We start from the raw sequence: 13,841 nt of genomic DNA on the forward strand, positions 1-13,841 counted from the left end.
TTCCATGAGTCACATAGTTTGCGCGTTACCTGGTCATATGCATTGCATTTTGCTTGGGGGTTAAAGGTACATAACAGGCAGGTAAGCGTGGTCGTGGTGGCTGGGGGTTGCGGCCTCTGGGGAAACCCACCTCGGCTCACATCGTTAAGGACCGACTTCGGGACTTGACCCGTTACGGCGGAATAATCCTTAGCGCGTGACTCATGGTCTCGGCGACAGCAAGGTAAAGGTCGTGGTCAACCACCCTCTGCCGGCTTTCCAAGGAAGAGAGCTTAAACGTTGGCACTAAGAGTCGGTTGGCGCGTGTGGGTAAAGTTGTGCACCCCTGCAGGGTTATGAATCTTTTCGAAAAGCCGTGTCCACGGTTACGGACGACTTGGGAATGGATTCTGTGATCATAGACAACTTTAACCTGATCGTAAAACTTGGCAAACAATGTGTGTTTACGGATACCTTCTCCGGGTGTTGAGGGGGTGATCCGAGGATAGTGGTTCGAGATGATGAAGATTGGTGGATACAACATGATGATCGATAGAGCTAGAGATATCGCTCTCTTATCCCCTTTCAAAGGTTCTGAGTAGTCGAGGTTCTCTTCTCTCTTATCTTACAAAGGAAAACTGGCTTTACGCAAAAGAAGATCTACCAGAAAGCCTGCATACCCGCTTTGCTAAAAGGTTGTACTAAGTCTTGCTGAGTCCCTGTACTCAGCTTTGCATGCTTTTGTTTCAGACGAAGTCGCTCCAACAGATGGTGGTTTCTAGTCGACATCGACGAGTAGCTTGGGGTTCCCAGGTGGCAGCCTGGAATCTATGGGCTGGGACGTCGCCGTTATGCTCCTGGCCTCTTAGGCCTTTTGCTATCTTGCTATGTCTAATAGCATAACTTCGCTTCCGTTGATTGATGTAATGTCAGGTCAGTGACCTCTGCTTGTAATACTTTGGTTCTTCGCTCAGTTATGAGCTTGTATTACCTTTTTGAGTCGTAGAGTCACTGTTGTGTTACCGATTCTCTCACTGTAGTCTCTCGAGCTCTAGGTTAGGCTTATGTCAGACGAAGATCTGGTATTTGTCTAACCCTGATCCCGGGGGTGCCACAGGTTTTGGTATCAGAGGTACAAAGGTCGGACATGCAACAGATAGGGTAACTCTACCTATCGGTAAAAGACAGTTGAATCGTATGCAATATGTAGGAACTAGAGTAAAAGCATTTCAAAATCATATATGAACCAGGCTAGGGCTTGCCTTTGTCCCTGACAAACCAATGTGGATCTTCGATGCATGCTTGACTTGTCGTCGGTGGACAATTATTGACCTTCGGTGTTGTCGATCTTCATCGTCTCGGACTCGTGCTATATCGATCGCGAAGAAGCAAATACCGGAAAGGGTAAAACAACAATCAACACATGGCATCGATGCAATGCGCATACAAGGATGATGATATGTCATATTAATGGAATTGAATAGACCCTAGGTGCATCGTCAGGTTAAAGGGGTTCCGGCATCGGACCCCGACCTATGAGAGGTGTTTCTAGGGTTCCACTACTTATGCAATTTTAATTGTTGCAATGATGTATGAATTACTCCTAAACTTGTAGAGAATGTTTTTCTGAACATTTTGATATATTATACATCTTTTTCTGAATTAATATGAATTAGTTATGAAATAAACAAGATTTAACTATTTTCTGAAATTTCTGGAAAATAATAAAAGTATGACAAGTTGGACCCACTGTCAGCATTTTAATATTTTAGAAATGATTAAAATCCTGACAGGCAGACCCCACCTGTCATATAATTAAATAAAACAGAAAATGAAATTACAGAAAAAGAAAAGGCCGGCTGACGTCATAATGACGTCAGCACGACGTCAGCCTGGCCATGGCCGGCCAGGTCGGGCACGGCCTGGGCGATGCGTGGCGTCGGGGCCGCGCGGAGGCGCGTTCGACGTGCGGCGTCCCCGGGAACCGAGAAGAGGCGGCGCCGCCCTCCAATGGTCGCCGGAGGAGCAGCTCCGACGAGCTCGCGCGGAGGCCGGCAGCGCACGTGGCCGGAGCGCTACGGCGAGAAATCGGCGAGGGGAGGGGCACCATGGCGCTCAGAATCTCACCGCGAGCACGGGAGGCTGGACGGGGTCGCCGGAGATGGCCTGAATCGCCGACGAACGGCGGCGACTGGCGGCACGGGCTCCGGCCGATTCGGCCGGTAGGGAGCTCCTCGGCGGGCGTGGCTTGGTGGAGGAGGTAGACGGCGCCGAGGCGGAGCTATTGGCGGTGGTGGCTTGGCGCGGGGAGGCGCCAAACGGCGGCGAGCGGCGGAGGCCGGCGCTAGGGTTTCGGGTCCGGCGCGCACGTAAAGAGAGAGGAGAGAGCGCCGGGGGTGGGGAGAGGATGAGGATGAGAGGAGAGAGGGCGAGGGGGGCCTCCAGGACGTCTCCTCGTCCAGGGGCGGCGACAAGCAGGAGGTGGCCGTGGCGAGCTCACAGGAGCTGCCACGCACCTGCTCGAGGTAGAAGACAAAGGGGGATTTTGTGAAAACCCCCCCAGGGTTTGAGGATGTTTCTGGAAAATAAAAACAGGGCAGGATTTGGGGATATTTGGGGCATTTTGACCCAAATTTCAAGGAATTTTTGCACAAAATTTTGTTAGAGCAAAATACAACATTTACAACTTTGTTTCAAACCATTTTGGTGCAAAAATTTCACAAATCAAATGCAGATGCATGCATGCTTATGAACAACTTAGCAACATTATTGGATTAACAAACATGGGATGTTACAACTTGTGGCACCCCCGGGATCAGGGTTAGACAAATACCAGATCTTCGTCTGACATAAGCCTAACCTAGAGCTCGAGAGACTACAGTGAGAGAATCGGTAGCACAACAGTGACTCTACGACTCAAAAAGGTAATACAAGCTCATAACTGACCGAAGAACCAAAGTATTACAAGCAGAGGTCACTGACCTGACATTACATCAATCAACGGAAGCGAAGTTATGCTATTAGACATAGCAAGATAGCAAAAGGCCTAAGAGGCCAGGAGCATAACGGCGACGTCCCAGCCCATAGATTCCAGGCTGCCACCTGGGAACCCCAAGCTACTCGTCGATGTCGACTAGAAACCACCATCTGTTGGAGCGACTTCGTCTGAAACAAAAGCATGCAAAGCTGAGTACAGGGACTCAGCAAGACTTAGTACAACCTTTTAGCAAAGCGGGTATGCAGGCTTTCTGGTAGATCTTCTTTTGCGTAAAGCCAGTTTTCCTTTGTAAGATAAGAGAGAAGAGAACCTCGACTACTCAGAACCTTTGAAAGGGGATAAGAGAGCGATATCTCTAGCTCTATTGATCATCATGTTGTATCCACCAATCTTCATCATCTCGAACCACTATCCTCGGATCACCCCCTCAACACCCGGAGAAGGTATCCGTAAACACACATTGTTTGCCAAGTTTTACGATCAGGTTAAAGTTGTCTATGATCACAGAACCCATTCCCAAGTCATCCGTAACCGTGGACACGGCTTTTCGAAAAGATTCATAACCCTGCAGGGGTGCACAACTTTACCCACACGCGCCAACCGACTCTTAGTGCCAACGTTTAAGCTCTCTTCCTTGGAAAGCCGGCAGAGGGTGGTTGACCACGACCTTTACCTTGCTGTCGCCGAGACCATGAGTCACGCGCTAAGGATTATTCCGCCGTAACGGGTCAAGTCCCGAAGTCGGTCCTTAACGATGTGAGCCGAGGTGGGTTTCCCCAGAGGCCGCAACCCCCAGCCACCACGACCACGCTTACCTGCCTGTTATGTACCTTTAACCCCCAAGCAAAATGCAATGCATATGACCAGGTAACGCGCAAACTATGTGACTCATGGAATCTACTAGGCAAGTTAGTGAGTCGAGAGGGTACCATAATAGGGCCTCGTGTGGTTGTACGCTCGGTCTTGGTTCAAGAGGCGAGAACTCGGTTCCTAGGGTCGGCAGAAACGAAACAACCCACCACATCCCAATGTGGCCTCTCGTCTGAGCCTTTAATCATGTTTATCATCATCTCTATACTTACCACGTCAACCTGTCATGCTAGATTCATTTCATTGTATGGCTCCAGTCCGAAGACCGGAGTTGCAGCGTAACAAACTAAGCATGGCTAAGCATAAAGATATAAAGGCTCTAGCGAAGCACACATGCCAAACCTAGTTATGCTAGGAGCAGTGGATCAGGGTATTTGAGGCTACAAGGATGGAACATGCAATAGATAGGGTAACTCTACCTATCGGTAAAAGACAGTTGAATCGTATGCAATATGTAGGAACTAGAGTAAAAGCATTTCAAAATCATATATGAACCAGGCTAGGGCTTGCCTTTGTCCCTGACAAACCAATGTGGATCTTCGATGCATGCTTGACTTGTCGTCGGTGGACAATTATTGACCTTCGGTGTTGTCGATCTTCATCGTCTCGGACTCGTGCTATATCGATCGCGAAGAAGCAAATACCGGAAAGGGTAAAACAACAATCAACACATGGCATCGATGCAATGCACATACAAGGATGATGATATGTCATATTAATGGAATTGAATAGACCCTAGGTGCATCGTCAGGTTAAAGGGGTTCCGGCATCGGACCCCGACCTATGAGAGGTGTTTCTAGGGTTCCACTACTTATGCAATTTTAATTGTTGCAATGATGTATGAATTACTCCTAAACTTGTAGAGAATGTTTTTCTGAACATTTTGATATATTATACATCTTTTTCTGAATTAATATGAATTAGTTATGAAATAAACAAGATTTAACTATTTTCTGAAATTTCTGGAAAATAATAAAAGTATGACAAGTTGGACCCACTGTCAGCATTTTAATATTTTAGAAATGATTAAAATCCTGACAGGCAGACCCCACCTGTCATATAATTAAATAAAACAGAAAATGAAATTACAGAAAAAGAAAAGGCCGGGTGACGTCATAATGACGTCGCACGACGTCGGCTGGCCATGGCCGGCCAGGTCGGGCACGGCCTGGGCGATGCAGGGCGTCAGGGGCCGCGCGGAGGGGCGCGTTCGACGCGCAGCGTCCCCGGGAACCAGAAGAGGGCGGCGCCGCCCTCCAATGGTCGCCGAAGGAGCAGCTCCGACGAGCTCGCGCGGAGGCCGGGGCAGGCGCACGTGGCCGGAGCGCTACGGCGAGAAATCGGCGAGGGGAGGGGCACCATGGCGCTCAGAATCTCACCGCGAGCACGGGAGGCTGGACGGGGTCGCCGGAGATGGCCTGAATCGCCGACGAACGGCGGCGACTGGCGGCACGGGCTCCGGCCGATTCGGCCGGTAGGGAGCTCCTCGGCGGGCGTGGCTTGGTGGAGGAGGTAGACGGCGCCGAGGTGGAGCTATTGGCGGTGGTGGCTTGGCGCGGGGAGGCGCCAAACGGCGGCGAGCGGCGGAGGCCAGCGCTAGGGTTTCGGGTCCGGCGCGCACAGAAAGAGAGAGGAGAGAGCGCCGGGGGTGGGGAGAGGATGAGGATGAGAGGAGAGAGGGCGAGGGGGGCCTCCAGGACGTCTCCTCGTCCAGGGGCGGCGACAAGCAGGAGGTGGCCGTGGCGAGCTCACAGGAGCTGCCACGCACCTGCTCGAGGTAGAAGACAAAGGGGGATTTTGTGAAAACCCCCCCAGGGTTTGAGGATTTTTCTGGAAAATAAAAACAGGGCAGGATTTGGGGATATTTGGGGCATTTTGACCCAAATTTCAAGGGAGTTTTTGCACAAAATTTTGTTAGAGCAAAATACAACATTTACAACTTTGTTTCAAACCATTTTGGTGCAAAAATTTCACAAATCAAATGCAGATGCATGCATGCTTATGAACAACTTAGCAACATTATTGGATTAACAAACATGGGATGTTACAACTCTACCCCCCTCACAAGAATCTCGTCCCCGAGATTCCTAAGGTAGGAAAAGAGAAGGTAGCAAGGACTACGATGGTCTTCAACGAGCTTGTCGATACCACGATGGTATTCTTTGTTGAAGAAGTTGATCCACAACACCATGAATGAATTTGATCCACTACACCCTGAATGAAGCGCTTCATTTTCTTCCCTTGAGGTTGTTGCTCAACTGCACCTAAAGGAAAGAGGGAATAACTCTGGAATGATGGATCTTCACAAGATCGAGTATCTCATGGTTAACTCATGGGAGGAGTGTTGAAAAACAACTTTTGAGATAACAAACATGAAACACGTCAAGGTAACGGAGGAGACAAAAGAAGTTTCAAATTTTGGTAGGCAATTGCTCCACGCTTGACAAGATTACGAAGGGACAAGGTAGCGAGAAGTTAAACTGCCTTTGATACCATGACGAGGCACTCTTAGAGGGTGACTCGTAGAAGTACAAGTGGTTACCCAACGAGAGAAACTTTGGATTTCAAAATCATAGTCACTTTTCTGGCAAGGGTACATGAAATGATTGTTGTCTACTCAAAAGGCTATGGCCTAGATGACTGACGAATTCACACAACGTGTGAATTGATTAGAATTTCAGGTAATGACCAACGGAAAGGGAAGGGTACTGGCTAGAGAAGTGCCAAGGATCAGCGGTGAGTGAAATTTCTCCGAACGAAGTTGTTGTCACCGGAGAATGATTTCGAGGGATTGACCGAGAGACACTTAGCAACACTGCTTATGATGTTCTCCTTGATGTTCTAGACACCAATATTAGGCTATTGACTAGCCTTCAATAGGTCATCAAGCGGAGGTCAAGACTTCAGGATTTGAAAAGCATCATAAGGGCAACTCCTAGAATAAGTCATACAAGATCCTTATGGAGAATGGTTATTCTTGATGATTCAAGAGATTATGGCATTAGGCCTTCCGACTAATTGTGTTAACCACGACATCAATCTTGTCGGAGTTACAAAGAGACCTATCCCAAAAATCCTTGAGAAACACCAACCATCATTGCCGCTTGAGATTCAGCTTAGGTTAGGTGTAAAGATACTTTCGGACTCAGAATGTTTGAATGTAAGATTTGCAACAGTTACCCCCAAGGTAAAGTTGCTAGATTCTCAAGACATGGACCACAATGTCAAGATCCAAAGGATTGAGCTAGATTGCGTAATACATGTGGTTGCGATTGTGAAAGACAATTGCGTGCACATGAACTTGCAATGTAACACAAGTGAGTCCGTGTGGGGACATCAAAGAAGATTTTGAAGTTCTTAAGCTTCTTCTATTTCTTGATCAAACCAGTCAATGGCTTAGGGTGCATAGAGGAACATTTCAAGGAATGGAGGTAACAACCTTCCATCTCTAGAATACTTCACACATCATGACCGACTTGCAATGATTCCCGAGGAAAACAAAGGGACTCAACTCAGATCCACGGCGACATCTTTCAGCAAATGCACGTGAACCAGAGAAGGTCACTTCCAACATCCAGAACACATACTTCATGATAACACAAAGATGGTTCTCAAAACTTTCCAACATTACTGCCACTTGTCCATTATGAATCTTTTAAACTTGGAGGAAATAAGAATGTCATTGATGGGCTCAATAACAAACTTATCAAGATACTCCAATGACGGACTCATATTCTATATAGACTCGGCAGAAATATTGATCAGACCAAAGGATATGAAGGTATACTCAGACGAGCCACCATGAGTATAAACATCATCAAGATAGTCCTTGGAACTAAGTTTGATTTGACGATAGCCCAAACTCAAATCATAGGTTAAGGAAGACAGCAAATCCATGGGGAGGATACTATCGTACTTCAGCACGAACAAAACTAGATATCCCTTTAAGAAGGAACAAAGTCGGATAGAGCTTTTGTCTTTCAACTCTCCAAGTTGTTGTTTAAGCTCAACCAGCTAGTTCAGGGTTATCCATCATCGTCACTTGGAGAATGACCAGTTCAAAGAACCAGCATACTCATGAACTCGACAACACGGTCATGTGACAACATGGTAATACTTCTAGAAAGACAACTAGAATATCACGAACCACCGGTATATCACTGAGTTCGAGAGGGGTGCTTTACAAAGCAAACGATATGGTCTTGAGGGCTTCGGCACGAACCTAACTCTTTGACCAGAGAAGGTGTGCATGAACAATGGACTTGGCAACACAATCAAACTTCGCTTTAATTGGCGAACCAATCATGCTAAGAATGACGCAACCGTCCTTGGATTTCAAAGCAATAAGAATTGCTAAGAATCTTAGATAGCCACATCAATAGGTACACCCCAACGTTCCCAAGCACGGACAGCTCAGAGGAAGGGTAAGTAAAGATATGTAAGAGCATCACTTCATCAATAAGGCCATGATACAACACGATCTCTTGATATAAAAGAGGGTGATACTCCAAGGTAGAATAGAACAGAAGCTAACGAGACTTCTTAATCTGCGGATTACAAAACTTTGACCAAGTCTTAGAAATAGACGAGGTACTGGAGTTTGTTTCTCCTGACATACTGAAGTGGAATGTCTTGACGAACCACAAGAGTAATATACACTGGAGAACACCAATGCACATTTACAACTTGGCTGATAGCTAGTAGACAAAGGTCGAAAAGCAACTAAAGAGAAAGAAAACTATCAGGATCAGAATTCCTGAGATGTAGATGCACAAGATAACACTTTAGGGAAACTCATGGTAAAAAGGGAGGTGTGGTGGAGTCACCGACATAGATATGAGACTCTTAGAGAGCACTCTTGTCGTGATCCCTTTTAGAAATCTGTATAATCCATATCAGACGTGACAAATACCAGATCATGTGACAACATGGCAATACTTCTAGAAAGACATCCAGAATATCACGAACCACCGGTATATCACTGAATTCAAGAGGGAAACTTTCTTTACAAAGAAACACAATATGGTCTTGAGAGCTTTGGCATGGACCTAACTCTTTGAACGAAGATGTGCGCCTGAACGAATGGACTTGGCAACACAATCAAACTTCGCTTAGTAATTAGCGAACCAATCATGCTAAGAATGACGCAAACATCCTTGGATTTCAAAGCAATTAGGATTGCTAAGAATCTCAGATGCCCACATCAATAAGTACACCCCAACATTCCCAAGCACAGACAGCTCGGAGGAAGGGCGAGTAAAGATATGTAAGAGAATCACTTCATCAATAAGGCCATGAGACTCAGCACGACCCCATGATATAAAAGAGGGTGATACTCCAAGGTAGAACAGAACAGAAGCTAACGAGGCCTCTTAATCTGCGGGGTTTGTTTCTCCTGACATACCGAAATGGAGTTCTTGATGAACCAAAAGAGTAATATACACTGGAGACACCAATGAACATTTACACTTGGTTGCTAACTAGCAGACAAAGGTCGAAAAGTAACTAAAGAAGAAGAACACGATCAGGATCAGAATTCCTGAGAAGTAGATGCACAAGATAACACTTTTGTGAAACTCATGCTGAAAAGGGAGGTGTGGCAGAGTCACAGACATAGATACGAGACTCACAAAGAGCACTCTTGTCGTGATCCATTTGGTTCAATGAGAGAACCTCTGCGATAACTAATGGAAGGGAAAGACCTTTATTGCCGTAGTTCAACCCGACAATAACCATAAGCTTGAAGGATAGCTTCATTTGAATTTAGCTCGCCCGATGTAATGTTTGAACATTAACACCGGTGTTCAACAGAATGGATCTTGGGTTAAAGGCCAGCTTCATGTACTAAGATTTGCATACTAGAATCCAGCACAATCGGGGACCTTCGGTTCAAGTCCAAGGGTTAAAACCCGAGAAAGAAGTAACCACTAGATGAGTGACACAGAGGACACTGCTAAGGTAGTGATCATTGTGTAGCATCTAGAAGCAATGCATAGCTTCTGAAGTACCCAAGAAAATAAAAAGGAGGCATACAAGGCGAAAGGAAACCTCGAAACAAAGAACAGAATGATGTGGAACCCACAAAATAGAGAGATCATGATGGAGAGGAATCTCTCTGTTGAAACAAAACAAAACAGAGAGGAAGCACAGAACACACACAACTGAAATTATGATTGAATGATAGCTCTCTCTTGAAGCAAGAGAAAGAAAGAAAACTCGAAACACACGCACACAGATTCTCTAGAGTCGTGCAAACTTAACAATAGGTCAACTGGTTAAGAAACGACCTGCCCTTGAGGCACCTAAGTTTGAAAGACTAGAAGAGATAGAAAAACTTCAAAATCAACACAAGGTAAGGTACCTTAGAATTAGAGCGATACCAGATAAGGAGTAAAAAGAATCCTAATCAGATTTTCGCAAATACTTTTAGCTTTCAAATAGTTTTCACAAACACTAGACTCAACATCGACTAGTAGAAAGGGTTTCCTACAGGCAGTCCTACTCTGATACCAAAACCTGTGGCACCCCCGGGATCATGGTTAGACAAATATCAGATCTTCATCTGACATAAGCCTAACCTAGAGCTCGAGAGACTACAGTGAGAGAATCGGTAACACAACAGTGACTCTATGACTCCAAGAAGTAATACAAGCTCATAACTGAGCGAAGAATCAAAACATTACAAGCAGAGGTCACTGACCTGACATACATCAATCAACGGAAGCGAAGTTATGCTATTCTAAATAGCAAGATAGCAAAAGGCCTAAGAGGCCAGGAGCATAACGGCGACGTCCCAGCCCATAGATTCCAGGCTGCCACCTGGGAACCCCAAGCTACTCGTCGATGTCGACTAGAAACCACCATCTGTTGGAGCGACTTCGTCTGAAACAAGAGCATGCAAAGCTGAGTACAGGGACTCAGCAAGACTTAGTACAACCTTTTAGCAAAGCGGGTATGCGGGCTTTCTGTGGAGCTTCTTTTGCGTAAAGCCAGTTTTCCTTTAATAAACAAGAGGGAGAAGAAGCTCGACTACTCAGAACCTTTGAAAGGGGAGAAGAGAGCGACATCTCTATCTCTATTGATCCTCATATTGTATCCACCAATCTTCATCATCTCGAACCACTATCCTCGGATCACCCCCTCAACACCCGGAGAAGGTGTCCGTAAACACACATTGGTTGCCAAGTTTTACGATTAGGTTAAAGTTCTCTATGATCTCCACGTCCGTTCCCAAGTCGTCCATAACCGTGGACACGGCTTTTCGAAAAGATTCATAACCCTGCAGGGGTGCACAACTTTACCCACACGTGCCAACCGACTCTTAATGCCAAATTATTAGCTCTCTTCCTTGGAAAGCCGGCAGAGGGTGGTCGACCACGACCTTTACCTTGCTGTCGCCGAGACCATGAGTCACGCGCTAAGGATTGTTCCGCCGTAACGGGTCAAGTCCCGAAGTCGGTCCTTAACGATGTGAGGCGAGGTGGGTTTCCCCAGAGGCCGCAACCCCCAGCCACCACGGCCACGCTTACCTACCTGTTATGTACCTTTAACCCCCAAGCAAAATGCAATGCATATGACCAGGTAACGCGCAAACTATGTGACTCATGGAATCTACTAGGCAAGTTAGTGAGTCGAGAGGGTACCATAATAGGGCCTCGTGTGGTTGTACGCTCGGTCTTGGTTCAAGAGGCGAGAACTCGGTTCCTAGGGTCGGCAGAAACGAAACAACCCACCACATCCCAATGTGGCCTCTCGTCTGAGCCTTTAACCATGTTTAACAACATCTCTATACTTACCACGTCAACCTGTCATGCTAGTTTCATTTCATTGTAAGGCTCCAGTCCGAAGACCAGAGCAGTAGCGTAACAAACTAAGCATGGCTAAGCATAAAGAGATAAAGGCTCTCGCGACGCACACATGCCAAACCTAGTTATGCTAGGAGCAGTGGATCAGGGTATCGAGGCTACAAAGGTCGGACATGCAACAGATAGGGTAACTCTATCTATCGATAAAAGACAGTTGAATCGTATGTGATATGTAGGAACCACAGATAAAAGCATTTGAAAATCATAGATGAACCAGGTTAGGGCTTGCCTTTGTCCCTGACAAACCAATATGGATCTTCGGGGATCCCATGCTTGACTTGTTCGTCGGAGGATGAGTATTGATCTTCGGTGTTGTTGATCTTCGTCGTCTCAGACTCGTGCTCTATCGATCGCGAAGAAGCAAATACTATAAAGAGAGAAATAACATTCAACACATGGCATCGATGCAATGCGCATACAAAGATGATGATATGTCATATTAATGGAATTGAATAAACCCTAGGTGCATCGTCAATTTAAAGGGGTTCCGGCATCGGACCCCGACATATGAGAGGGGTTCTTTTAGGTTTTCGCTATATTTGTAAATTTAATTGTTGCAATGATGTATGAATTACTTCTAAACTTGTAGAGAATGTTTTTCTGAACATTTCGGTATATTATACATCTTTTTCTGAGTTAATATGAAAAAGATATGGATTATACAGATTTCTGAAATTGATAAATATTAAAAACAGAAAAAGAAAAGGCTTTAATGCGTCATGCTGACATCATGCTGACGTCAGCACGACCTTGAGCTCTCAGGTCGACCAGCAATCGGCCGATTGAGGCCGAAATTGGGCGCGTGCGTGGGGGCATCGGACTCAGCTCGACGTGGCGAGCCAAAAGGTGGTGGCGCCGCCCGCGAATGGTCGCCGGAGCGACCACGGCGGCGATGGCCGGCGGCCGAGCTCGCGAGCTCGCGTGGCGGCGGCGGTAGGGAGCGAGAGGGAGAGGGCCGGGGCACGGGGAGGACCAGGGGCTCACCCTGAGCACGCCGGCGAAGACGGCGTCACCGGAGGTGGCCGGAATCGCCGGCGAACGGCGGAGGCCTGCGGCTCGGGCTCCGGCCAAATCGGCCGATTCCGGGCGCCTCCGCTTGCGGGGCTTGGCTGAGGAGGACGGGGGCGACGCGGCGGAGCTGATGGTGGCGTCGGCTTGGCGCGGGGAGGCTCAGAGCAGCGGCGACGGCGAGCGGCCGGAGCTAGGGTTTCGGGCGCGCTGCAGAAAGAGAGAGGGAGGAGGCGCGCGAGGGGGAAAAGAGATAGGGACGAGGGGGAGGCGTGCAGGAGGCTCTCCAGGACGTCGTCCTCATCCGCGGGGCGAGCAGGAGGTGGCCGGCGTCGGCCTCCCTGCGCAAGGCACGCAGCTGCCTGCGTGGCAGAGGAAGAAGACAAGGGCGTTTTGCCCAAAACCCCCTGCCTTTTCCTATTTTCTCTGAAAACTTTAAAACAGCACTAAAACAAATCATTTTGATAGTTTTACAACCTTTTGGAGATCCAAAATTGACTCAAATATTTTAGGGGAAAAATTGTGTGGCCTTCCTAATAATAGTTGAAAGTCCACATATTTTTATTTTGGGGTTTTCAAACATTTGAACTCATTTCAAAAAGACAAAGACTTGCACAAACCTAGGGTTTCCATTTTAATTTATTTGCAAATTTTTCCTAATGCATTTTATATGATGCTCATGATGCACAAACACCTCCTAATTAGGGTTTAGCAAAACAGGGATGTTACAACTCTACCCCCCTTACAAGAATCTCGTCCCCGAGATTCCTAAGGTAGGAAAAGAGAAGGTAACAAGAACTACACCGGTCTTCAACGAGCTTGTTGATACCACGCCGATCTTCTTTGTTGATGAAGTTCATCCACGACACCATGAAGAACTCTTCATTTGCTCTCTTCACCCTAAAGGAAAGAGGGAATAACTCTGGACGGTGGATCTTTACAAAGATCGAGTATCTCATGGTCAACTCATGGAAGGAGTGTTCAGAAACAACGTTTGAGCTGACAAACATGAAACACGTCAAGGTAACGGAGGAGACCGAAGAAGTTTCAAATTTGGTAGGCAATTGATCCACGCTTGAGAAGAATACAAAGGAACAAGGTAGCGAAGACTTAAATTGCCT

At 46.8% G+C, this 13,841-nt stretch overlaps 1 long non-coding RNA gene across 1 annotated transcript in view; it reads right to left on the reverse strand.

Moving 5' to 3' along the window:
* Positions 1-1,416, reverse strand: part of LOC139834144 (uncharacterized) — a 56,026-nt gene extending 54,610 nt beyond the window's left edge. Inside the window, exon 1 of the long non-coding RNA XR_011749542.1 lies at positions 1,242-1,416. This is a non-coding gene — a long non-coding RNA (uncharacterized lncRNA). The remainder of the gene's footprint in view (positions 1-1,241) is intronic.
* Positions 1,417-13,841: the final 12,425 nt, after the last annotated feature.

The sequence above is a fragment of the Lolium perenne genome, chromosome 7, assembly GCF_019359855.2.
Source record: "Lolium perenne isolate Kyuss_39 chromosome 7, Kyuss_2.0, whole genome shotgun sequence".
Taxonomy (NCBI): domain Eukaryota; kingdom Viridiplantae; phylum Streptophyta; class Magnoliopsida; order Poales; family Poaceae; genus Lolium; species Lolium perenne.